Source organism: Copadichromis virginalis, linkage group LG19, assembly GCF_057382275.1.
Source record: "Copadichromis virginalis isolate Kocher_CV1m ecotype Utaka linkage group LG19, C_Virginalis_male_GT1.1, whole genome shotgun sequence".
Taxonomy (NCBI): domain Eukaryota; kingdom Metazoa; phylum Chordata; class Actinopteri; order Cichliformes; family Cichlidae; genus Copadichromis; species Copadichromis virginalis.
This window is the reverse complement of record NC_140636.1, coordinates 29249530-29277080: the sequence shown is the minus strand read 5'-3', so window position 1 is coordinate 29277080 and position 27551 is coordinate 29249530. Positions and strand designations below refer to the sequence as shown.

The following is a 27551-nucleotide window of genomic DNA, read 5'->3' as shown; positions in this document are numbered from 1 at the left end:
ATCTGAAAGGATTTAATTTCTCTTTGATTCCTTGGTATCTCTGGTATCTTTCCCCACCAGCCGAGAGTGAAAACATTATTTACATCTCTCTTAGCCCATTGTGTCAAGTTACACGACTAGAATGACTTCTGAGACAGAGGTATGTTAGTGGGAAACAGCACAACCAATGAAAGAAGCGTGGGTTTTGTTTTAATAGTGTTATCACGTGCTGTCAAATAAAGCTACGCTTCTTGGGAATTATGCAAAACTGTTTAAGGAACACAAAAACAATCTCCTTAATGTGAGTGAGTGTTTGTGTGGGCATGACGTCACCTAATTGGCTGGCTGCCTATCACATTTTATTCATATTTTATCATCTTGCAGCCTTCCAGTGTCATGCAACTAAAAGATAATAAACACCCAGTGGAGAATTCATGGCCGTGCTGCAGAAACAGAGCGAACAATACACCTCTGTTCCAAAACTTTCTGGGGAAAACCAGGACTAGTTTGTGTGTATTTGTCTAGACGGCTGTGACAAGTCATTACTATTGGCAAACAGTTACACATGGGGAAAAAAGAAAGCACAACAAACAACAATGCTATAGTATTCATTCAAGTGGCACCAGCGTATTAAACAACCACATTCTGAGAGCTGAAAGAGAGGGAATAGAGAGGTGAACTCATACTAATTATTCCCGTAAGGGAAGACTGTGGTCTTGACTGGTTTTGTATAATGGTTAGTCCATACATATTTAGAGACATTTGATAGAACCCAACAAGCTTATACTGTTTGGACATTTCATCTATATTATAGCCCCAATATTTTTTGTGGTAATCAGTACTTTCTTGGGGGGATCCTAATTATATGGATATGATCTTTGAAAGTGTTGTGGGATGCTACAGGTGCTGCTGAGCCCGTGACTTTTCTGTCACTTCTATTGCAAATGGTATAAATGCCATAAAACAATAGTTCATGCAGCGTTCACAGACAACTGGTTTTTATGATACGTTTGCTCAGACACAAGCAGTAGCCTGCATCTATGCAGGATCCAGCTCGGATTCATTCCTCCTCACCGGCCTGGCTTGTGTATGTTCTGTGGGAGAGAGAGAGAGAGGCGGGACCTTGACGCCGGGAAGGGCGTTCTCTTTGCGGTCAGACCGGGCAGAGTCATCCCGAGGGGTGGGTCCTCCGGCAACAGAAAAGGAAAACCCACCTTTTTTCATTGTTAAGGACGCGGTGGAATGTGATGGTTTGATCTCAAAAGGACCAGGGAGGGGAATATCCGAGAGGAAAGGACCAGCGAAAGCGACTGAGGGAAAGGGGGAAAGCAGAAAGCGGTTCCCCCCCTATCGCCTCCAACTCTCTGGTCTTGAATGAGAATATGCGGATGAACTTGTCCCGGCCGTGTCGGCTGCAGCGAGCCCTACCGTCCGCACGAGCTCAGCCCGCGTGAAGTTGTGGATTTACCGTTGCGTTTTCCGGACCCGGCGGTGGAACTGCTGAGGTAAATTTGAGTCTTTATTCTGTGTTTGAGGAAGAAGCGGAGTGTATATTTGGGGATTCACACAGCGGCTTGTTGAGACTCGAGGAGTCCGGACTGCAGAAGTCTGAACTGCGGCAAGTTTTTCAGCCCTCCTCCTCCTCCTTCTCGTCGTCGTTCTTAAGCCAAATTGAAGCATCCAGCTCTGCAGGAAAACCTCAGGTGGTTAAAATGTTGCCGCACATAAACCGTTCATATCTTCTTTTGGTAACACTTGGCATTTTTGTTATGAGGTTGCATTTATCTGCTTCTGCACTCGATACGTTTTTTTTACTGCTTTACGCACATAGTAACGTCAGTCCTTTCAGACTGACTGCCCGGGCTGTAGGAACATGGAGTAGAAGTGTGGAGGCTGCTTGGACGTGTTCTTGACATTTGGTGTGTGTGTGTGTGTGTGTGTGTGTGTGTGTGTGTGTGTGTGTGTGTGTGTGTGTGTGTGTGTTGCATGTACTCAGACTTTTCAGAGTGTAGGGAGTAAATAATTGTGATATAAACACTGCCCCATGTTGGAGTTGTGTTGACAAGGGGATGTGATGTGGTCATTGTTTATTATCTTTGAAGCAATGCATTACACAAACTAGTTGTGAAATACATAGCCGAAAACATGTCTTAACTTTGCATGGCTGTCTGCTCAGCTGTGAGTACTCTGCGGCACAGTGCTGTGAATGTACGATGGTCTGGACTCTGCTGCCATATCGGAAGGTTTTTATACTGAACAATATGATGATATGTGATTGTTGAGTGCCATGCAAACAATATTGCCTACGCTCAGTTGTAAGCTACATACTAAAAAACCACAAACTGGGCTCAAAGCCATCCTTGGGCCACATATAGACCAGCCTATGGTGCACACAGACCACCTACTGAATGAGCTTATTTTCAAGTTGGTAAGGAAAGTTTAAACTCCCTTGTTAGAATAGAGTTAATTGATCCATTTCACAGCTGTTTAAACAGTGGACAATCTAGCCTATAAGAAACATATAACCTATTTAAATTATAGACATTTTCTTGAAATTCTGGTCCAATCTGAGTGTCTTTTCTCTTTTTGTCTCAGGGAAACATAAAAATACGAATATATACATGACTGTTTTTTGGCAAAACTATCTAGTGTTACTCAAGAAGACCAATACTGACTGATAACAGTTTTTACCCAATTGTCTGGGCCTTTCTTAGACTGGAATGCAAATGCAAAATCAGGCATTTCCATCAACTAATATAACTGAAATTGCCACGTTAAAGGACAACTAAAACAACTGCAATGTCCTGCTGCCCTCGGATGTTTTGTTAAAGGTACTAACATGACAATACATCCTTATCCTGTTTGAGTATCGGCCTACACGTGTGAAAACAATGTGGTGCTGGTGGTGGTAGGGGCGTAGTCTGAACAGTGTGTGTCCTGTATTCCTTCACCAGAACGGTGACAGATGAATGTGTGCGCATGTGTAAACAGCAGAAAAGGTACTTGTGGTGGTGGAATACTAATCTGCCAGGTGGGGCTCATAAAGAGCACCGAGGGGAAGGGAGGAGATGGAGGGGACCTGCCTTGACCTGTTTGAGACATGAAGGAGACAAAAAAAAAAAATCCCTGATGAATTTCCAGTAAGGCTCGTACTCCCAGCCAGCTGTAGAACATACCAGCTGAGCTACCAGCTCGGACAGGCATTTGCAGGGAAGCTTGTCACAGTGGTAGATGCGCAAAAAGGGCTTATTTTGGTACTTCTGGGTGGGATTATTAAACCGCATGTGGAGGGAATGTTGGCAGTTTATGCTGTCAGTTTGGAAATGTTGGGGTGGAAATGTAAAGGGGAAAATCAAATGAGAGTAACAGCGAAGTGAGGAGTAAGATGTCTAAATTTCCCCTGATTAATGTCTGATCTCTGGCGCGTCCATTCCCCGGAAAATGCGCTCAAAGTTTGGTTTGGTTCGGTTCAGTTGGCTCTTGCAGGGGGGGGATATTTCACAGCAGATGCCCTCTTTGACACCACTGCTCAGCACAATGATAGTTGTTAATGTTGACACAGCAGAAGTGTCAGCACTACTAGCACCTGTTCTGCAATCTTTACAATGAATGCCAAGAAGTGAAAGTTGCACAAAGAGTTTGCAGCACTTTTTTTTTTTTTTTCCCTCCGGGGATTGTCGCCTGCCATTCGCAGTAATAATCATACCTCTTTCTCCTCTTTTATGACCTGAGCTATAGCACGCATGATTGGTTTTCCACTCCGCAAAGCACTGCGACCGCCCTATGAAACTGCCTGCACTGCTTTGGGTGAAACCAAAAACTAATCATTATGGGTGTCCAATAAGGGTAATTATCAGACTAAGCACTGGACCTGTGGATTACGGAGTGGCTAAATAAATGCTCTGGGGATTAAATTAAAATATTGAGGTTTTCTGCCTGGGAAAATCAAACCACCGGGAATGTCAAACCCAAGCCTGTCGACGGTAATATTACTGCCACTCCAGACATCAGGGTTTATGCACACTCCCTCCTGTGAGTGTTGCGCGATCACACATCAGTGTGGAATTACACGACATTGGCACTGACGTCATGCGTTGCAAGTGCAAAGAAATAAGAACGCATATTGTCATTGCTGTGATTGATTGAAGGAACTACCGTACTATAGCTGTCAGTCCTTTTCCTATGATATCAAAAAATGGAGGGGACAAAAACACAAAGTAGCAAAGTTCAACAGTTTATTAAATGAACATTGTTTTCATTGGAGATCAGCTTATTATTTTTCCTGATTTCTAACATCTGGAAAATCATATATATGCACTTTATTGCGCCCGCCCCCCCAGATAATTACATTTATAGTAAATGTGAAACAGCTAAGCCTCTTGTTGTTATTCCCTGTTATGCACATAAGAAACAACTCTAAAACCTATAGAATCATGATTTCTATTCAGTAACTGCATATTATCGTAGGTTAGACCCTTCTCTGCTCTGTGGTCTCTCTCTCATCACCCAGACTCTCGCCCATCTCTGTGTGTCACAATTAGAATTATAGCAGATTATAGCACTGTATTAATTGAGTAGGTCGCTCCTCGTGTTCCTCGTGGCTTCATTCAGACACAGAGAGAGCCACAGATTACTTGCAGGTCGGACACGTGCAGCTACGTTAGTCTGACCTGGTCAGATTGCGGTCTGAAGCTTTGCAAAGTTGTGTGAACGTGATATGATCAGATTAATGGAAAGCGGTGCATTTCTAGGAGTCCTCAAAGGTATAAATGGGAGAGTCAGCACCCACACGAGCAGCATAACCTATACATCCTAATATGCTGTAATAGATAGCTCGTCTAGAATTGGGACCGGATGGTGTTGGTTATTCTTAGAGGTAGACTCTCTCTTTCACCCTCAGTAACCCTCTCACCCAGGAATAGAGCAGCGCAGGATGCAAAGTGATGTTGTTACGAACCTACCAGGGGCCTACTTGAAGTAGTGGAAATGAATCATGATCTCTGAGCGCCTTCTGTTGAAGCCCACACTCATCCTGTGAGCACATAACATTTTATGAATGTGTGTGTTTTGTGATAATGCAATAAATGACTCCGTATCCGGGACAAGGGCTGCTGCTGATAATATGCAGGCCAGCTGGAGCTGCTGTCTGTGTATAAGCAGACTTGTAGGAAGATGGCTTAGTGCCACGATGACGGCAGCGTGAGGCTTTGACTGGACATTGTACATGTCGTGTGTCTGTGTGTGTGTATGTGTTTAAAGTAGAAAGAGCTGAAAGGAGTAGTGAATCAATCAGTTAGTCATCTGAGAAGATCAACATGCAGCTAATCTGACAGTTGACGGTGTCATTTATTTTCAGTGTTGGGAAGGTTACTTTTGAGATGTATTCCATTACAGAATACAGAATACATGCCCCAAAATGTATTCTGTAACGTATTCCGTTACGTTACTCAATGACAGTAACGTATTCTGAATACTTTGGATTACTTAATATATTATCATGCTTTTTACAACAACGTGAATGTACTATTGCCATGTGATTTATTACTATTACTGAAGGTCCGCGACTCCGAACTGTAGTAAAGGGACCTCTGACTAATACGGCGGGGTCCCTGTCGGCTCGTAGCCGAAAACTAGCTTTACTTTGTTGTGTGGGTCAACTTTTCTTGCGAGAGACAGAGAGAGGCGTTGAAAGACTGCTCCAACGGAACTTATTGTTTTCGGAGGAAAACACGAACACGGTGTACAGTCGAGTCTTAATAGCTTGGCTGAAGTGGTTATTATTATATTTACATGCTTCCAGCTCCCGTTTTTCCTCGATGACAACTCCAACCTTTCCACTCCCCTTTTTCTATCTCCCTCCTCGCGCTCACAGACCCATAACGTGTATGGCAGTCCATTCTCTCTGCAACACGGACTACACTGCCCATGATGCTACATTCTTTAGAGCTATGCTTGTAGCATTCTGCCTGTTAGCTTAGCACAACAACAACAACAACAACAACAACGAAAAGGCGCTCTCTCACCTAGGAAACACACAGTCGCAGAGAGAGAGAGAGAGCGTCGCCCTGTAACCATGGCAACCGTAGCGCTGCCGCCTGGAACAACAGCACGTAGCTGTCAAACAAAACCCAAACAGTCCTGGCCCGCGACAAAATGAAACAGGAAAGTACCGCAGTGTAATCCATTTATTTCAACAAAGTAACTGTATTCTGAATACCACCTTTTTAAACGGTAACTGTAACGGAATACAGTTACTCATATTTTGTATTTTAAATACGTAACGGCGGTACATGTATTCCGTTACTCCCCAACACTGTTTATTTTTAAAGCATAAATGATAAAACACGCTCAGCTTCCAGGATTTCCTTTGTGGAAAACCTGCGTTGTTTATTCCCCTTTTATGATCATAAACATCAGAGTGCACATTAAGAATTCATTAACTGAAAGGTTTCAGTCTTAAATTATTATTTAATTATAAAAATAAAAAACAAGCTGCGGATACCGCAGATGTTTACACATGTTTCTGTGTGCAGTTCTGTCTTTAACTGTTTGAACAGTGAATGAATAGGGGGAAAAATGAAAACAATGAACTAAAAGCAGAAGTTATAAACAGAACATAACTTGTCTTTTTCCAGGTGCTGAATTATTTTGATCTTGGTTTGCTTTTTTTGATTTTCAGTTGATTTTGATCAGCAGTGACGGGCCTGAAACAGGGCAGAGCTCTGTGATTCCAGCTGGAGTTCAAACTTTTTGAACTCTCTGTTTATTCATGGGCTCACTTTATGTGAGCCTACGCAGGTATTTCTGCATTTGAAGGTACTTTTGCTTAGTGCTGTCATCAGATCCTAGAGGCTGAGAGTGTCAGTCACTCAGCGAGCAGTAGCCAGAGGTACATTTTAGCCCTGAGTGTTCACACAACTTGATAATAACTCATACGCTGACACACTAATACATGCTCTCACTCTGTAAGAATGTCAAGACAAGAATGGATTCTGCTGATACCCCTTCTAGTGTGTGTGTAAGTGTAAACGAATCTCCATTGTTAGTCTTTCATAGTGTGCCAAACAGCTTCGCAACTCCTCTCGAGGGCTTTTTTATCATGTAGTTGAATGGCCACTTACGGAGGTTTCAATATTGCACTTATCTCATTTGTTTGCAGCTGTAGGTGTACGTGACTGTGGAGCATCTGCAGTACAATTTCATGCTAATGCACGATTTAAAGGTTAAAATCTTGATTGTATTTTGTCATGATTTACCGGTACATTAAAATCTCCACCAATCCTGCACGAATTTGTTTGTGGAATGTCGAAATTGGTTCGGAATTTTTTAATTTCAAAATAAAACTGCTTTACTTTTATTTTCATGCTTTGGATTTATCCATCCTTTGTCTGATCACAACTGAAATCAACAACTTTTGGCCATTTCTTTACTCATAACTCGTTTTATTTAACAGAATTATGAGTAGTAGGCCCGTACAGGTATTCAGACTCAGCACAAACATTTTTTTTATCACTGCGTCGGACCACAGTGTAGAAACGGTAGACAAAGGCTTGGATGTGAATTGGGTGTGCAGAAGCTGTATGGTCGTGCAAATGTCAAAGAAGCATGCAAGCATTTATAGATAGAAGTGATAAGCTTTGAGACATACAGTTCCAAAGAGCTGGAAAATTTGGAGCTGCTATGGGATTCCCATCCATTGTAGCAAATATCATTTAGCCCTGCCACTCATTTAACCCATTGGTCAAAGGAGCGTATCAAGTATTTAGTGACCTGTAAAAGATTGTGTTGCGTTACTGGGTGGTTATGAAAGTTTTTCCAGCAACAGGGGGTTAAGAAAGGAAAAATGTGCCAGATTGAGCAGGTTTAATGCTAAACCAGATAAAATATATGCATCAGTGAGTGCTGCCAGAGAACTGTGATTCGTCGAGTTTGAGGGGAAAAGGGGAGTTTTTCAAACATTTGCTGAACCCGAAGTCTGAGTTTACAGGGCACGTTTCTATTTCCTTGTTTTCCACTCTTATTGGAGAGCTGCACCATAATGCTTGCCTTTTTGACCTAGTTTCTAGAGTCACCTTAGTAAAACATGCTATGCTGAGATATTAACCAACCAAAAAGGCGTGGTTGTGATCAGTATAATCTCAATAACAAATGCATTATTCTCACAGACTCAGACTTTTTCTTAAGAATTATCCGCAAGTTTTAAATCGCACTGCCATATTTCAGGTGTCCTAATTCATTCACGCTCATCCCCAAAACCAAGTAGCGGCCCTGATGTTGACCATGTGAGCATTCTTCACATGCAGCCACGGAAGGGAAACACAAATCCTCATCTGGTCCTCATTTAAGATTCTCAACCGTCTGCCAAATGAGAAGATGCATGTAGCATCCAGTCCATAACTGCAAACTGGAATGTAATCTATTTGTGGTTAACTTCATGCTGATTCACAAATTTTTACATTTGGCCTTTGTTTCCAGGGCCACAGTCGTTTGGTAGTCTGCAGTTTGTTTAGTCTTCAGATTTAACAGAGCCGGGTTTCTAATGCAAGCCAGCTTTTTAAAGTCTCCTATCTCGCTCCTTGTCTATCTTTTGCAAACAATACCAATAAATCTTGTTGCTGCTTATCACAGGTACACTGAAGATAAGTTGTGTCATAATGGCTATTTTTTTGACGTATTGGTGAGCACAGTTGCCTCACAGCAAGAAGATTTTGGGACCTGGCGTGTTGCTCCAGCTATGGATCGGGCATGTTTTCACTCTGTGCTGTGTCTGCACGAGTTATCTCTGCATACTCCGGCTTACTCCAGCATCCGAAGGCATCTTTAGGTAAATGGGTGTAGGTGTGTGCGAGCAAGGGTGGTTCTATATCTGCATATTAGGACTAGACTCCACCCCTGCAACCATCCAAAGGACAGAGAAAGTTTAGCAGATGCATAGATGAGGGCATTTTAGTTCATGAAGAGGAGCTGTGGCCTTTCATGTATCTTGATATCTTCCTTTTGATAAGTCCTCTAATGTTTAATCAGCCGGCTGCCCCACATGGCTTGGAGTTTGGACCACATTCACTGATAATGTGGGTCACTGTGGTGGTGGTGGTGCTGCTGCTGTTTTTGCCTTTTACATGCTTTCAGGTTGACCTGACAGGGAAATGGTTTGCCTCTGGGTAATTTTTACTTTTTCCTACTGGTTCCTGCGTGGGATTACGTTCCAGTTTCAGCCTCCAACAAGCTCTTTTACAGAAAGTCCCCTGTGAGCCTGTTCTGTTCCTGCACTGTACAGGCTCCTCAAAAAAATGGCTATCCTGTCGATGCTGGAAGAAAAGAGGGAGGAAGTGCAAAGGAAACAGACTTCAAAAGCATGTAGGAAGCACAGCAAAGCGGAGGGAGGGAGGGTGGGAGGGAGTTGGAGGAAGGGACTGAGGCGTTTTAACAGGGGAGAGCTAAAGTTAAGACATAACTAGTAAATTCCTCAGACGCACTTTTATTTTTTTTTTCAGTTGTTCTCCTCGTTAACTGGCCAATATTTTGACTTTCCTTCCGATTGTTATCTTGTCTCACTCACTCTCTCCTTCTCCTTTTCCTGAAGAGGGGAGAGAACCCCCTACTTACCTTTTTTTTTTTTTTTTTTTTTTTTTTTTTTTTGTTTCTCCCCTCTCACCCCCCCCCACCCCCACCCCACCCCTTCTTGCCCTGCCTGGTCCAGGAGTATTTTTGGAAGTTAATGAAAAGAGAAATCTGAACCGCTTACCCTTAAAAGGCATGTCTGGGTCAGCTGGGTGGAAACTTGTGTTATTAATGTCCTTAACATTTTTTATGCGAGTGGGTCGTCTGTGATTATAAGAATGTGTGCGTTCGGAGCTCTGTAAAACGCAGGAATGCTGTGGGTTGGGGGCCGAGCAGGGAAGGAGGGTGGACTATGAAACAGGCTTACGTCCTCAGGAAAAGGGGGGGGGGGGCGTTCAGGGGCATATTTGGCATATTTCAGGAGCCATTGCAGTCTGGATTCGAGACATGTTCTTCTTCCTAGAGCTCTGGACAGAAGAAAGGTGAACATCATGCTCTGTTTAAGTCTCGTGATGCTTCTGGTGGAAGATGGTGCGCACTGCCTTGCAATGATCAAGTTAAAGGTTAAAAGCCACCAACGCAGGTGGTAAAAAAAGATGGGCAAACACCACCTCATGCCACCTACACACCAAACACAGATGTCTAAGTAACCAGCATCGCTGTAACCTCAATCATGTCCATAAAAGGCTAAATGTTGAACCAAAGTCCTTCACCCAGCAGTATGGTTTGTATGCTTTGGGTACCATCTCTACAATTTAATAAGTGTTTATGTGCTTAAAGCTGCAATATGTCTCTTTCAACCTCTTGTCTGTGGCCTTATAGTTACAGAAATCATAATATTTTAGTCTGGTATTTGCAGTCAATGGCCGCTGACTGACGTGACGGTGGTTGGTAGGCTTTTGCTATGGCGATACCAGTCCAGTTCACGGTGAGGTCACGAGTCAAGAGTGTACAGCTTTATTCTTAACCTGCAGCTTTTAATGACTTTAATTTGCGGTTGCCAAAATGTCCACTTGGTAATACTTTTAGGTGATTAAATCTTTTTCTCAGTTCATAATAACTCCTCTTCACACAAGCTAAGGACTGTGGATTAAACTCACAAGAGAGTGAATAACTTGTAATATCCAGTAATTATTTGTCCTCATACAGGTGCCGCCACATTAGGGCGAGGCCCCGAGAGACACTAACGAATGCGTGTGCCGTCTTGTCGTTTTTCTTTGATGTGCCGGGTGTCTTTTGTTTTGATCTCAGTCGTTAAATCTGGAATTGGGAACCTCCACGGCAGAAATGTGATGAAGGAAAAACACGAATAAACGTTCAGAACAAAGTGTTCGTTTTCAGTGTGAAAAATGCAAAATTTGTTTTTTTTATTGTTAGATATGAACCCAGTCGAATGTGTGCTAACACAAATGTGGGGAAAATGTTCTTCAGAGGAAAGGTGTTAACATCCTTCCAGCTTTAGAGTCCCAGCAAGCTGAAGAATCTGTACCAAGGTTCATTGGTTGCTCTGCATCATAATCAGACTTCATCAGTTATGCTTTTACTTTTACTTTACTCTGGGATATTCACAGATGATTGCCTATAATACTGCACTTTGCTGCTTACGATATCCCTTTTTCTCTAATTTGGACCTAACAGTTTGAAATGGAACCACTCCCTGTGTCTCGCTCTCTACCTTTTTGTTTCACTACAGATTGAACAAACAAGATATCACTTGTTAATTAGTAATTTTGTCACATTTGGGCAGAGCCAGGTCAGCTGTTTCCTCCTGTTTCCAGCCTTTGTGCTTCCCCAGCTCTGATTGGCTAGCAGCTGTAGGCTTAAAGATACATTAGATTGGTATCGATCTACTTATTTTAGCTAAAGTGCAAAATTGCTTACTTATTAAAATGTAAAACTACTTAAATGCTTCGCAGTCTAGTTTAAAATATGTAGCTGCCTGCTTTTGCTTGCCAACTATATTTTAGTGTCAGATTCCTTACAGTCGCACATGAGATGACTGCGGTTAAAACAAATGGACTTTGGATGAGTGATAGCGGTATCAACGTCTTCAAAAGAAGAACTCCGAAATCAATTTTGGCTGAAGTGTAACCTCATATATCTTATGTGTATGTGTGTCGGGGGAGGTTGTGAAGTTTTGTTCATGTGATCATGTGTGACTTGAGCAGTGTGGATCCTCAAATGTTCTTCCTTTGCAAGCGATCTGCCCGGTGATACATGCGGTGTTTTCACTATTTAACACTTAAATCGTGACTGAGCGTGTGAGAGGAACATGTACAGTCTCGCCATCACACTCGCTTTCACACACTACTCCCTGGCCTGCTGTAGGCCTTGGATCTACGGGGCGGCTCTCAAAATAAAATTCCTCTTGCGGATTATTTTTCTTGTGATCAGAAAATATACATGTTCTCCGAGAGAGGAATGTTCAGACAGACAGGCGGGTTGTTACATACTTATCCCCTCTTCTGTGTCTCCTACCCTCTCCTATCCTTTGCTATTTTGTCTTGTTTTTAGATGTTTAGATACTTTTTTGTGCCTTTTTAGAAAGTTCTGAAATAAGTTGCTGAATGGAAAAGGTAATTAAGTTGTCACAATTTGATGTGTATGACCTTTGCTTCCCTTGCTTGGTGTCACATGACGTTCCTCCTGAGTTTGTTCTTTTGCTTTCACCCACAATATTTAAAACTGCTAATATGCGTTTCTTCCCCTCAAGGCATCCCTCCTCATATTCTTCCAGCCATCCATCTATTAACAAGTCTGCTTCTTTTTGGAGCTTTCGTCATTGTGGCATTGATGTATGCAGACTCAGACTGCTGGACTATTTTCAGCCTTTTCCCCCTCCTTTCTGCCCTTTCCCCTCTTCTTCTCTGGTTGGCTTTTACTTTTGAGGGGATCTCTACACTGCTGCCTTTTGTTAAGGGCCGCTGAGGGCCGGGTTTGCTGGTTTTCTCCTCCATGCCAACGTTGCTTTTGGAGCTCCTTCTCATGCTAGCTGCCCTGACCAGGGGAAGTGAAGCAGCACAATGCTGCTATGGTGAAGCCATAAAAATAGACTTGCTAAAGTGCAGCTTTTACTTCAAGAGCCATGAAATGCTTTTATGTCAGTTTTATGTAGTAAGTGGGAGTAGGAAAAAGAAGAATTTTGGCCAAGTAGAGCTACAACTAAAACTTATTTTGGGGTGTTTATTCCCCCAGTAGAACAGTCGATCTAGACAGGAAACAAGAGGAGTGTGTGACATGCAACCAAGTCAGGCTGGGAGACTGTTGGAAGTAATTTGGATATTTGTTTTGAAGGATGTGAACATTTCCAAGGTTAGTGCTTGCACCACTGTCACTTAAACACCAGCTTGTGTTCTGGAGTTACACCAGTAATGTATGACTGTCTCCATTTCCTTTCATGTCTGAGGGATTGTACAAAATCAAAACGGTAAGCAATATACCCTTATGGTCTCTTAACCAGAACCAGAACAGACTTTATTTGCTTGCTTTTAGCTATATCTAATTGAATTATACTTGAAAAATGATGTAAAGTGATAGCGTTTCTGCATTTGGCTCTCTATGATGTTAGTGAGAGCAGATTTGCTAACATGGTTGTCTCAGGCACACAACAGCCCCAACGACCCGCTGTTTGAATCGTATATTGGCATTGTCAGTATTGCAGACGATGGATGAAATGATGAGTTGCACCATGGCTCCAGTGTAAGATTAAGGATTTGAACTGTAAATTGTGCAGAGCTACTCTAACAAATTCATAGACTTGAAATGAAAGCATAATAGGTCCCATTTAAAGGTTATTTTACATGATTAAATGGATGATTAGTTGAAAAATGCCAACATAAAAGCCGATGATGATGCCATCAAATCAACAAACCAGTCAAAAAATTCTCTGATAATTTAATTGGGCGCCAGTCAATGACCTTCTAGCAACCACTGGTGCAAAAATGTTTATTCCCTAAGTGGTCATGAGTAGTTGGTGCAATCGATTCACACGGGCCTAGAGACCATTCACTGACTCCCTGGTAACCACCAGTGTTTCCCCTGACTTGTTTGCAAGTGATTATGGGAGTTTCCCGGCAGTTGCAAAGAAGGATGCACCAAAAACCTCCTTACCAGGTTGCCGCGGTCATAAGCAGTTTACGTCGAAGATGCTGACTTGTCTGCAGAGACTCAAAAACTACTCGCCAAGTGGCAGTGAAACTGTGAAAAGTAAAGTTGCATCAAATTAAAAGATGTGCCTTTTCACTGTAACAAGCACATTTTAAGAGGAACAACTTTTACATTCTTCATTTACAGTCACTCTTTTTCAATTTAGCGCTCGGAGAATAAATGGCAAGTATTTGCAGACACGTTGGTGTCCTCCATGCACATTACGGATGACTGTGGGATTCTGTTAGCAATCCAAGCATTCATTGACCATTGTCACTTAGCAACAGCCAGCAACCACTTGCCAAGCATTCAGGGAATATGCGTTTTTCCCTAATGAACAGAGGTTTCCAGTGGGTCGCTGACTGGTCTGTGTGACTGAGGCCTTAATGTACAAATCACTTAAGGACTACGGCTGTGTCGAGTTCAGTGGGACATTCTCAGACCAGTTCAACATGTTTCAGATAATATGGTCATTACACACATACTCGCCCATCTGCTTAACTAAAGCAGACACGCACAGCCAGTCTGGCCATGCTCTTCTCCGGTGGTCCCTTCCTTCTAAGTCAACATTTGGATTACTATCAGAACTATCAAAAAACACAAGTAACCTGTTTGTTCTGATTTAATTTTGGTTGTTTTATTTGTCAGCATACGCTCATTGTTGCACGATACACTTTTAGACTTGAGCATGTGGCTCGTCCTTGGCTGAGGTTTTTGTGTGTGCCGTGTGTGTGTGTGTGTACATGTGGACACATTCAGACACTGAAGCCACACAGGAATCCCATAATATCATTCCCGAGTCCCTGAGTGGATCATTTGTGCACTGTGGAACATTGTGAAATACCAGGCATAATTTATGATCCAACCTTCAGCCGGCTGCCACGCTTTCTCACAGCGTCTGGTTTATTTGCAATACTAAGCTGGTTTGGCTGTCCCCACCCCCACCCCACCTCACAGTCTCCATCACTCTGGAGCAGAATATTTAGCATTTTAAGCTAAGGAGTCAAACATGCAAATTTGAGGCAATGAAATGCGATTTGGTCTCTCATCCTGGGAGATGTTTAGTTCTGTGTGGGTAGGCATCCATGTATATATGTGCGTGTTTACCCACTGTGGTGACGTGTTTTGACTGCCCAGTCAAATAAGGGCACAGCAAAGCTTGATGCCCCTGTCAAAGTGCTCACCCACTTGGCCAAACCTGTAGTCTTCACCTTGTTTTCATTCTTTAACCATAACTATACTTTTTTTTTTTTCTTCTTTTCTCTTTCCAAACCAGCTCAAATCTTTCATATCCCTACTTCTTTTAAATACTCTCTCTGTCTCTGCCTCCCCCTTTCTCCCTAGGTGTGGACTGCGCAGAAGAATGTAGTAAAATTAGTGTTTTATCTCTCCTGCCAGCCAGCTGTACTCTCAGACATGCCAAGCATTTGAGACACAATTGACCTTAAAAGGAAACAATAGCAGCCTATCAATTCTGCTCTGCCAGTCAAGCAGTGGCTCATTCGTGCAAAGGCAGAGTCCACCTCGTGTGCGCAACACAAGGAAGTGTTTGGAAACTGAACTTTGGAACTGGGAAGTAGGAGAGTCACAGTGCACTCAGCAAAGAGTTTTCCTTTTAGTTTATGAAGTGAGTGTATAAGTCTTTCTTGTTTAGCGTTGTCAGTGTGTGCTTGTTGAAAATATAACGTTTGACTAGGACTACAGAATTTGTTTACTATGACTAACTCCACCCACGTAGCTAGTAATGTTTTTGTAGCAGGCTTACCTTTGTTCACAACCTGTTATGGTGAATCCAAAATGCTTACTGATATCATGTCACAATTTTTATTTTATTTTATTTTTTATTTTTTAGTTTGTTTGCTTTGTTGTTTGTGTTGTAATCTCTCGGGGCAGCAGTCAGTGTTTCGGGGCTTCCAGCACATATCCTGATGCAGGCTTCCTGTTCTGTTCATTGCTTACAGCCCATGAATGCAGATAAAATGTAAAGTAAAATGCAATTGAATGCTACGTCATTACCAGACAATCACATTTCAGCAAGCACATTTCTCCTTTACTCTTCATGCACACTGTTTACCTGCATACAATCAAAACCTGCTCAAAAACAACCGCTCAGCGTTACCCAGACTGCAAATGGGAAACTTCTAATACCAGGATTTTGAGGTGGTCCGAAATGAGTTTGCTATTTTAAAAAGCAAAATCTAGATTTTAAATGAAAGTGACGGTGCTTGTGTGCCTGAACAGATAATGTTTAGATAAAATTTCGGTTTGCATCTTCATATTAAAATCTGTGCTAAAAATCACCTTCACCTACCCGAGCATAGATATTTTATTTCGTTAAGAGCCTCGGTATGAGCAATCAAAGGATCCAAGCAGCTACATGGAAAATTCTTGAGACAAGTGAAAAAGAGAAAAGGTCTGATGTCCTGTTATATGATTATAAACAGTACAGTAAATGATATAAGTTCATTAAATTTGTTTTTTAATACCTATGATATAATATATTATTATATTGATGTATTTTAATATATATAAGAATGTATGTACACCTAATTATTAGTCCTTTTTTATCAGCATTACACTATATTTTCACTGCAGTTTGGGAGAAATTGTTAAGTTTAATAATTTATTTTATTATTAATATTTTGCACTGATACAAGCTATAATTTGTCATGTATTACTGAGCTGAGAATGAAAGTAACCGTAAAAACAAGGATGTCAGAGATTCCTTTGTTCCGACTAACATTTGGTAAATAAATTTTGAGGTTTAAATGGCTGTTGTTTAAAAGTGTGATGGTTTAAAGTAATTAAAAGGACGAGTACACTGAATCGGTTCATAAAATTAATTCCCTGCAGTATAATTTTTCTGATTCCTATAGCAGGAGCTTATTCTAACCAGTCAATGTGACCCCCCCCCCCCCATATTTTGCCAAGTTATCATGTCAGGAAGTTCCTGTCCTCTTGAGTGGTGGCGTGAAGCCAGTAAAGTCGTTCTGTGACATTGCTAGCTGTCATATTACTGTTGTTGGATAATGATTAATGGCACAAAATAATCTGCCCTTCTAGTGAGAAGTAGCTGTGAATGCCTCAGCTGTTATTTGTGGAGCAGGGAGGGCTGCAAGGCTGTAAGTCATTAGATATTAGGGCAGGTTCTGCAGGTTCATGGCGAAGTTAAAGAGGTGGATGATTTTCCATATGACAGCTCATCAGCCTGTTAACAAAATTCTTACTCCACCTTCCTGCTCCACTGGAACGCAAATAGCAGCAGGAACGCTGTTGGCAGCAAATTGAAAAACAGCCTCTTTTTCTTCTTTTCACTGCTGTTCCCTCTTCCTTTCTCTTGCTCGCTCCTTCTGTCTGCTGCTTTGCTGTTTCCCTACCGTTCTCCATCTTTCTCCTCACTCCTGATTCTTTTTTTCTCTTTGTGTCTCTTTCTAGGCATCTTATTCACCATGTTTGATTTGGGCATTCCTTTCCCCCTTAGCAGACAAAACAACCTCGGACCTAACTGAACTGCAAGCCCCAATGTGCACACACATATACATAGACGTACACACACACACACACACACACACACACACACACACACACACACACACACACACACACACACACACACACACACACACACACACACACACACACACACACACACACACACACACACACACACCCTTTTTCTAATCACACACAGGAAATGGGCTCCCGTGCAAACAAGGAGCGCCTGGCCGCTGGAACCCAGGATGGCGTTTGAGGACTTGAAATGTTCTCTCGTGGAAGAAACAGAACCTGAGTTCTCTTTGTACTTCTTTGGTTCTGCCTTGTTTCATTTATTTTAATCAGTTTATCTGTGTGTTGGTCATGTCGTCCATGACGTTTACATTGGAGTGAAACAACAACAACATGTCGTAAAGTTCGGGTGTTGAAAAATAAACTCACACCTCGAACTTTGGCATACTGCATGTGAAAGTGAAAGCTGAAGTTCTGAAAAAAATATCAAGAGATACTGCATAAATCATAAAAGGATGATAAAGGCACAGTAAATGACACATTGTGTGTTTATGAGGAATTTATTGGAGGAAAACCCCTTAACAGGGATTTCTGCCCTGTTTCACATAGTTAATGCTGTGTTAACACACTGTGCATGTAATGAAAACTAAATACATGCTTTTACTATTATAGTATGAGGGAAAATAAATAATCTTGGTCTGAAAAAGCAGATAAGGTAACATTAAAACTAATTTAATACAAATGTATCCTCACTTTCCACTTTAGTGGCGTTTCTGTGTGCTCAACATTAGTCATTTTAGAGGCTCGTGCTTACGGTGCTGCTGAATTGTGTCTTGTTTAACTGAGAGATTTTTCTAATATTTTGTCCATCCCATAAAAGCAAGTTTCCATAATGCCATAAATTTCAGTGGCTGCACGAAAGCTGAGTTTATTGCAGGGATTTTTGCAGTAGACTGCATTTACTGCATTGCAGTAGAGCTAGGTGTACTTTTTTTTTTTTTTTTTTTTTTTTTTTTTTTTTTTAATACAAGTCAGACATTTATAAGACATTTTCCTGATCCATTAAAAAGTAAAAAGTCAGTTTAAACTTGTGTAAATGACACATGATGTAAGGAAGGGGGAAAACTGTATTAGGAAGCAAGTTCAGTACACAAAGAATATCTTTTCCCTATCGGGCTTTACTCCAGATACGTTGATAATCCCACTGTTTAAGATCATAACAATATATTACAGCTTAAAGAACAATATAAGAAGTTGTTTTAACATTATTTGCAGCAAACAATTCAAAAATCAAGGAGTAAAGATGCTCCTAAAAATGTGTTTCTTTTCATGCAAATTAAACTTGATTTAAGGGAAAGAAAAACAACTGAACTGGGGTTTGTATTAGGAACCAAGTTTAGTATCCCAAGGCTATCTTTTCCTTATCTGGCTTTACTTATCTGGATAACTGTTTACAGATGATAACACTATATTACTGCTTATAGAACAATATAGGCACTTGTTTTACGATTACTTGCTGCAAATGGAGGGAAGAAAAAAATCACAGAGATGGCTCCTAAAAATGTATTTCTTTATTAATGCTCCTCAGCGAAAGCCAAAAAAGACATCTAGACCCTATTACTACATGCACAGTGAGGTCCATGGGCCATCGAAGGAATGAATTCACTATTTTAGGGTGAACTGACACTAAAAACGGTGTTACCTTGCTAACCCCCTAAAACTTCTTTGTAGTAGAGCCCTCAGGTGTCTGATAGGTAAGTCACCAACACGCATTCTGAAGGAAGTTCCACCTCACACTGTTTCACTTAATTCTGCTGAGTAGAATGATGAATTCTCCACAACCTGTGTGTATAAAGGGAAGCAAGTGGGTGTGATGGATGAGCAGGAGACAGCTGTTTTTAGTTTTCCTTGGTTATGGGCTGGCTAACCATCTGAACTTCCTTCACACACACGCACACAAATACGCAACTCAACAGCACACACAAAAGCAGACAAACATGGGTTTATAATTTCTTTGGGACCATAAAAAATGTGTCAAATCTGATCAGTGAAGTCATACGTTTCAATTATAATCAATTTCATTAATCACACACTCTCGTTTTGTTATGCTCAGCAGAATTACACATTTGGTTTACGGCAGTGCTGTAATGTCATGAATCGTGAGAATGTCAGATGATTCAGCAAAACCCGTGTTATACGGCTGCTTTCCTCAGTCGAACATGACATGGCTGAGCGCAGAGCTGCTGGATTATCTCCTTCCTCCAGAGTAAAGATGTGAAAGAACAAATAGACTCATGGAAAGGGGTTGAGAGTGGCAGGATCAAGTAAAAGGCAAGTGCTCTGTGTCTGTCAGAAGGTACTTACATGATCAAACAGTATTTGAGTACATCACTTGCCACCCTTCCTTAGTTCAGCCTAGGTTAAATAAAGGGAAACTGCTTTACAGTCTCTTATATAAAGTGGTAGGAGAAGTAGTCTTTTTTTTTTTGTTTTTGTTTTTTTCCAGTGATGGCACCTGTCGCACTTTGATAGTTAAATCAAAACCGAAAACTTTTTCCTACCTTGGATAGTTTATCTTACTTTATCTTAACCAGCTGCCTTTCCGCCATGTACCTGCATCAGTAATTTCCATCCACCGTTTGCTCTTCCTGTCATACGGAGTGCTCTGAGTCACTTGTTTACATTTGGGTCGCGTGTCGGCAGCTGCTCGTATCTCCTCTTTACATACCTTCTTACCCCTGTTGCACACATTGGTGTGTTTTCCCCTTAAAGTGGTGAAACAAGTTTGTTTCCACCATTCCAGAAACAGTTTTTTTTGCATATTTTGCCAACTACTCTGCTGGTTGTTGAAGTAGCTCTTTTTTAGGTGCTCATCAGCATGAGCAGAAGCTGACACGTGGCTCTCGGCCTCAGACATGCCTGGCCTTGTTGTTGTTGTTGTTGTTGTTGTTGTTGTTGTTGTTGTTGTTGTTGTACACGCTAACAAGCATAAAAGTATTGTGTCTGTATCATTGATATTGTGATGCTTTTGAAAACCTTTGTCATGTAAGGATACTGATGATATCGCAGATACACCAGTTGCTAAAATATATATATTAAAAAAAATGAACCTCGCTCAGCCATGGCCTTGAAGCTCCCACATCAGCATGTTGTAGCTCATTTTCTTTGATCCATTAGACCTAGACAGAGGGTAAACACAATAGGTTTTTTTTTTTTTTTTTTTTTTTTTTTTTTGAAGCGTGGAATCATTTTCTTGCTAGAACAGGCATCCAGGAAATGAAAAGAAATATTGAGCGGGTGTAAACTTCTTTTTGTGCTTCTGGGGTGGTTCATGCTTAACAAAGTCTGAGAACCACAGATTTTAGAGGATTTGTGTTGTTCTTTTTAATCATTCATAAAAACTAGTGTCAACTACACAAGTATTTTCCATTTCCCTTTTTGTGGGCAAAACAGTTACAAATCAGAGCTTGCTTTCTTGTTTATGAGCCTGCTCTGTCTTCATCAGGATGGCATTTGTGAATTAGATTCTCAGACTTTACATTGTTCTTCATTTTCCATGTCTCAAAACTCAAGCTTGTTATGTCGTAAATAATGTTCCCTCTCTGATGTACAGTTACAAAAGTGAGCGTCCTGCTGCTGCTTACAGTTTCCAGCAGTGTTCCCTTTCTCTTTCGGCCCAGTCCTCTACTTCATTTCTCAGCCTTTCCCTCTCATCCTTTAAATTCAGTCCAGACTCAGGTCTTAAATCTGGATTCTCTGCGCTTAACCAAACATATGGAATGCTACTGTAGTGGAATGCTTCGTGTGTGTGTGTGTGTGTGTGTGTGTGTACACATGTTTTGAAGCAGATGAGAGCTTCTAGGATGATGATGATTATGATAATGGTGCGTGTGTGTGTGTGTTTACCAGTGCCTCCCCAGAGAACTGAATAGGGCCTTCTGTTGTCGTGGCCAAACATTGCTTGTCTGCTCATGCATGAGTCTATTGCAAAGCCTCAGAATGTGCCCCATATCTGAGCAGTTAGCTCATTCTTAGCCTCTTAGCTTGACTGTGAACGTTCTCCCTTACAGCGACTGCTTTGTCAGCCCGGCCGCCGGCCCCGGGCTTTGTCAAGTGCCAAAGATAACAATGGCGAAAGATTGCATGAGTGTGTGTGTTGATATAATGATGACCAGTGCTTCCATTTTTACTAACCTCACGCCCTCTCTGTGTGTTTTAACCACAGGATGGAGAGTTTGTGGAGCTTGATTTGCTTTAGAGGAAAGGATGCATCTTAAATTAAGTAAGTTGTGGGAAGTTCTTTGTGATTTTTAGGATTTCTGCCAGTGTGTAAAAGCCCTGCAGCCCAGCAGGCCTGCACTTACACTCCTGCCAATCTAAGCCGATTTTTTTTTTTTTTTTTTTTTTTAAAGACAATCTGTAATCAGGAAGTTGTCTAATATAGCCTCTTAACCCACTGTTCTTGTTAACTATTTTACACAAATAAGCATTGAGTGACCAGGCAGATGTTATGACCCAATACAGTTTTATCTGTAAGGCTGATACGTCTCCACTTGTGTGAATAAAGTCAACTGCAATTTCGTGCTCTCCTTCTCGTCCTCTAGTTCATTCCTTTTCATGTCTAAAGTAGAAAATAAACTATTTGGTGTTTCTCTTCAGCCCTTTCCAGTTTACAGCTCATACAGCAGCACTTCTTCTTTGACACATAATTACCAACTGACATTATAGTGGATGGATAGCACCATTAGTTGAGTGCAACATTGAGTTGTGCCAAATCAACCTCTTCTGAGATTGTCAGGCTTGCTGTTTTCTCGCGTTCTCAGCAGCTCCAGGGACAGAAGTAGTGAAGTTTAGTTTATTAGTTAAGTTTGAAGTTGAGTCAAAACCTACCAGAGTATTGCAGTTGGTATTTAAATGCATTAGGTCACTAACCGTGTTAGACAGCTTCTCAGTTTCAGGCTAGTCTGGTTAAACTCTCACATCTTTCCCTTCACTTCTTCTCCTCATCCTCCAGTCTTGCCTACTTTTCTTCCCTTCCTTTCCCCCTCCTCCTTGCCTCCTCGCCTCCTCAACCCCTCCTCTACTCTTTTGTGAGTCTGTTTCCTGTTGGGCACAAATGCCGGCGCCGCATTTCCTTCCCTATAGCCTAAAGTAACACAGGAGTGGTACATACATGTACAGTTGCAAAAAAAAATGCAATTTCCAGTAAAATACGGTTTGATATTCACTGAGGGCAGCGGAAAGGACAAATGGTGTGACTAATAACACACAAGCACATAGAGGGATCACTCAACGTAAGTGAACCTCTAAATCTTCAAAAGCTACTGTGAGTCAGGTTTGAAATTAAAAAGATCAAACACAGTGCACAATGCAATGCTCACAGGAAGCGGGACCTGTATGAGCACCAAAACATGAAGAAAAAAAGATGAAGAATGCTGAAGGGGACAACTTCAAGGCAGCAGTCCCTTTTCCTGAAGTGGTTGAGAGGTCTGTCCACGGTTTAGTTTGAAATGTACGTTTTGCAATGGCAAAATCAGATTACTGATATTAACCCAACTGAGATGTTGTGACCTCAAGGCATCCCAGAAATCCTGCTGAACTGAAACGGCCTCGTAAGGAAGGATTGTGAGGGACCAAGCAGCCAAAGCAAAGAGGACACAAGCAAAAATATCTTCAAAAAGGGTTTTATTTTAACCCTCAAAAAGTCCAAAATTAACAAAATTCAAAACCATACTTAGCAGGCCCATAAAACAGGTCAACTAAATATAACTCTACAAAAAGTAATTTCCAAAAACTTAAACAACAAAATGAGACACAACTTAACTCACAAACTGACCTAATTACAAAGACACATGAGGGTAGCTTTTATAATGATTTGGCCAAACCATTTGAACACAATAGGGGGAAAACAAAACACACACTAATATTAACTAAGCACAGAATAACCTAACTAAACCTAAAACACCCCTGCTCCTGGTAAGCCCATGGTTGGTCCTGCTGAGCAGGCATTTTGTCCCCAGAGTCCTCAGCCACGCCTTTTGCCCAGACAGGAAACAGCCACCGCCCAAACCCAGGTAACTCAAAGAAAGAGAAACATAATTAATATAACAAAACATTTTAGAAAAACCACACAATGTTACTATGTGCGCGCCTCATAATACCAGTGTTAGGTTTAACCAAATGATTAATGAAGAAAACTGCAAAGCAAAATAATAAAGTGAAAAATGGACTAATTTACCCCTGTGTGGCTGATGCCATCACACACCCCCCCTCTTCAGGACTCTCGCTGGTACAGCGAGAGAGGAAGTCGGCGGTAACGTTGTTCTTCCCAGGAATGTGCTTGATGACAAACCGGAAAGGTTGCAGAGCAAGGTACCATCTTGTAATCCTTCCGTTCTTATCCTTCATCTTTTCCATCCACTGAAGTGCACTGTGATCCGTCTCCAGGGTGAATTCTCTTCCAAGAAGGTAGTACCTGAAGGAATCAAGGGCCCACTTGATTGCAAGGGCCTCCTTTTCCACTGTTGAATATCGAACCTCTCTCGGGAACAGCTTTCGGCTGATATAAGCAACAGGATGACGTTCTCCTTCCAAACCTTGAAGTAGCACTGCTCCCAGACCCCTATGAGATGCATCCATTTGAAGGAAAAAGTGCTCATTAAAGTCTGGACTGTACAAAACTGGTTCGCTACTCAGTGATTGACTGATGTCCTTGAAAGCTGCTATAGCCTCCTCTGTCCAGTTAATCTGATTAGGACACTTGATGCCTATCAAGTCCGTTAGTAGAGCTGCCCTGGTGGAGAATCGTGGTATGAACCGACGATAAAAGCCTGCCATGCCCAAAAAGGATCTTAGTTGCTTCCTTGTCTGTGGGAGAGGACAAGACTCAATGGCTTGGATCTTACTGACCTGAGGCTTGATCACCCCATTCCCGATCACATGGCCCAGGTACGCAGTCTCAGCAGAGGCAAAAACACACTTAGAGGGGTTCACCGTCAACCCAGCAGTGCCAAGACGGTCGAAGACAGCATGCAGATGTTCCAAGTGTTCCTCCCATGTGGTGCTGTAGATGACAATATCATCAAGATATGCAGATGCAAAATCTGAGAAACCACATAGTACTTGGTCCATTAATCTCTGAAAGGTTGCTGGAGCCCCATGCAGCCCGAATGGCATCACTGTAAATTGGAAGAGACCCCAAGGTGTTCGAAAGGCAGTCAACTTCTTTGATCGCTCCGTTAGTGGCACCTGCCAATATCCCTTGCACAGGTCAAGTGTGGTCAAGTACTTTGCCTTCCCCAGCCGTTCCAGCAAATCATCAATGCGTGGTGTGGGGTATGAATCAAACAGTGATATTGAGTTTAGGTACCTGAAGTCTATACAGAACCTCATGCTTTCATCCTTCTTTGGCACCAGGACCACTGGATTACACCACTCACTCTTTGATGGCTCAATGATCCCCAAGGACAACATGAGGTCGATTTCCTTCTTCAGGGATATTAGCAGACGTTCAGGGATCCTGTAGCTCAAACGCTTTACTGCGACGCCCTCTTTAATGACAATGTCATGCTCAACAATATCTGTTCGGCCAGGATTCACTTGAAGCACCTCAGAGTTGCATGCAGCTCTCACCTGAAGCTGTTTATCATCTGGCAGATGACTAAGGTCAAAATCTACCACATCAGCAGAAGGCAAGTATTGCTCACCAACCTCTTCTTCCTCTGGCACACCCCTTATGAGCATCACCTCTGCTGTCTTTTCAGGGCGCTGCGCCCATTCCTTCAAAAGATTTATGTGCAGAACCCTGCTGGAACGTGGCTTTCCAGGGATGAACACTTGGTAAGTAGTGGACCCCAATTTCTTCTGAACCTCAAAGGGCCCTTGCCACTTAGCCAATAGCTTGTTGTTGTCAGTGGGGAGGAGCACCAACACCTTTTGTCCAGGACTAAAAGACCTCTGACGAGCTGCTCGGTCATACCAAAACTTCTGCTTCTGCTGGATTTTGGTCATATTTGACTGAGCAAGCTCACTCATTTTCTGCAGTCGCTCCCTCATCCACAGGAGTTTTTTCTGCTGACAATGGCCTTTGATGATACATCTGGGCTGATTTGGGGCCTTCCTTTGGCATTTTATTTGCATTACAGGTCCAAGGTTGCCCTTTCCTCCTGGCAGCTACAAACACTTCTGCCAGCTCAGCTGCCTTCGCTGCAGAAGACGGATTGTGCTCTCGAATCCAAACCTTTTGGCTGAATCCATTTCCCGTACAGGTCTTTAAGTCAAGCATACAACTCCTTAGGGTTCTCATCAAGCCTGACTTCCAGTGAACGGAATCGCTGCCTGTAGGTCTCAGGGTTAACATCATATTTGGACAAAATTGCAGCTTTAACTTTGTCATAGCTGAGAGAGTCATCAATATCCATATGAACGTATGCTCCTCTTGCCTTGCCCGTTAGCAGTGGTATTAATCGAAAAACCCAGTCTGTTTTTTCCCAACGATATGCTAAGGCAATGCGTTCAAATGTAGTCAAAAAATGCTCAATATCATCACTATCAGTCAACTTTTCCAGTCTGGGTTCATGCAATGAAAACTGACCTGATAATGACTGACTGGATTCAGCTTGAGCTTGAGGAGAACTAGGAATGTGAGGTAGCTCCCTTGACTCTGGTGACTCTGTGGTAGGTAATGGTAGCTCTGGTACTGGTGATGTCCGGGACTGCACCTCTAACTGTAAAAGCTGAAACTGATGTTGCAATGCTTTGAATTTTTGTTCTTGTCGTGCAGTTACCTCTTCTTGCCTTGCTTCCCGAGCCTCCTGTTGACCCATATGAGCTTGCAATATTGACATCAGATCTGACAGAGATGGCTCCCTTTCTTCAACCTCAGTGCTCTCCACCATTTCAGAGACTCCAATTTCCTCCTCAGCATCAGCTTCCTTCTGAACAGTTACTCCTTTCTTCCTTTCCACCTTTCCTCCCCGATGCATTTTTCTTTTTTTCTGGGGGTGAAAAAGCCTCAAAGAAAAAAAAAAAACACTGTGTCCTCAACTGGCAGATCCCACTGCTGCCACCAATTGTGAGGGACCAAGCAGCCAAAGCAAAGAGGACACAAGCAAAAATATCTTCAAAAAGGGTTTTCTTTATTTTAACCCTCAAAAAGTCCAAAATTAACAAAATTCAAAACCATACTTAGCAGGCCCATAAAACAGGTCAACTAAATATAACTCTACAAAAAGTAATTTCCAAAAACTTAAACAACAAAATGAGACACAACTTAACTCACAAACTGACCTAATTACAAAGACACATGAGGGTAGCTTTTATAATGATTTGGCCAAACCATTTGAACACAATAGGGGGAAAACAAAACACACACTAATATTAACTAAGCACAGAATAACCTAACTAAACCTAAAACACCCCTGCTCCTGGTAAGCCCATGGTTGGTCCTGCTGAGCAGGCATTTTGTCCCCAGAGTCCTCAGCCACGCCTTTTGCCCAGACAGGAAACAGCCACCGCCCAAACCCAGGTAACTCAAAGAAAGAGAAACATAATTAATATAACAAAACATTTTAGAAAAACCACACAATGTTACTATGTGCGCGCCTCATAATACCAGTGTTAGGTTTAACCAAATGATTAATGAAGAAAACTGCAAAGCAAAATAATAAAGTGAAAAATGGACTAATTTACCCCTGTGTGGCTGATGCCATCACAAGGATGTTCCAGAGTTCCTCCTCGCTGTTGTGCAATTCTCATAAGAAGCTGCAGAAAATATATAAAGGAGGCTGTGTGAGTAACTCAATCCAAGAAATGATATCTTCAATGAAGATCAGGTCACATTTTATTATGAGTCATAGCAGACAGCCAAAAGGATTCGCAAACTTTATCTTCAAACTTCATTCAGTGCTCAGTGGGTGTGTGTGGGTGTCTGCGTTCTTACGTCAGATTAGTCAGCAGACAGTGTGTATCACTGTCTTATCACATCTCCTCTGCTGTCTGCTCCCACAAGTGTATAAGGTCAATATGTGGCCAGGGCGTGTTCTGTGTGTCTAAACCGAGCTGCCATTAAACATGTTTATTATTCTGAATGGAAATCCTAAAACTGACCATTAAAACCAACATTAAAACAGGAAACTCTGAAGGCACTTCCCCATCCTATTAACATCTCTCACTTACAGGAGCATGATTCTTTTAATTTATGAATGATTTATGCTTTGCACTCAGTTTAGTTTATCATTTGTTTTTGTTTTTTTCCTTGATGTACTTTTGCAATCTGCAGTCACACGCTGCTCTTAGTTAGAGCGAGACGATCTGTAAGTACCGCATCATCCCACGGGGACGCACATCTCCTCTGAAAC

At 41.9% G+C, this 27551-nt stretch overlaps 1 protein-coding gene across 1 annotated transcript in view; it reads left to right on the top strand.

Annotated features, from left to right (window-relative positions):
• The first annotated feature begins 1150 nt into the window (after positions 1–1150).
• The window catches only part of luzp1 (leucine zipper protein 1), a 57775-nt gene continuing 31374 nt past the window's right edge, over positions 1151–27551 (top strand). The window contains exons 1-2 of the mRNA XM_085441129.1: positions 1151–1484; positions 21419–21475. The gene's annotated coding sequence lies outside the window, so the exon portion shown is untranslated. The remainder of the gene's footprint in view (positions 1485–21418; positions 21476–27551) is intronic.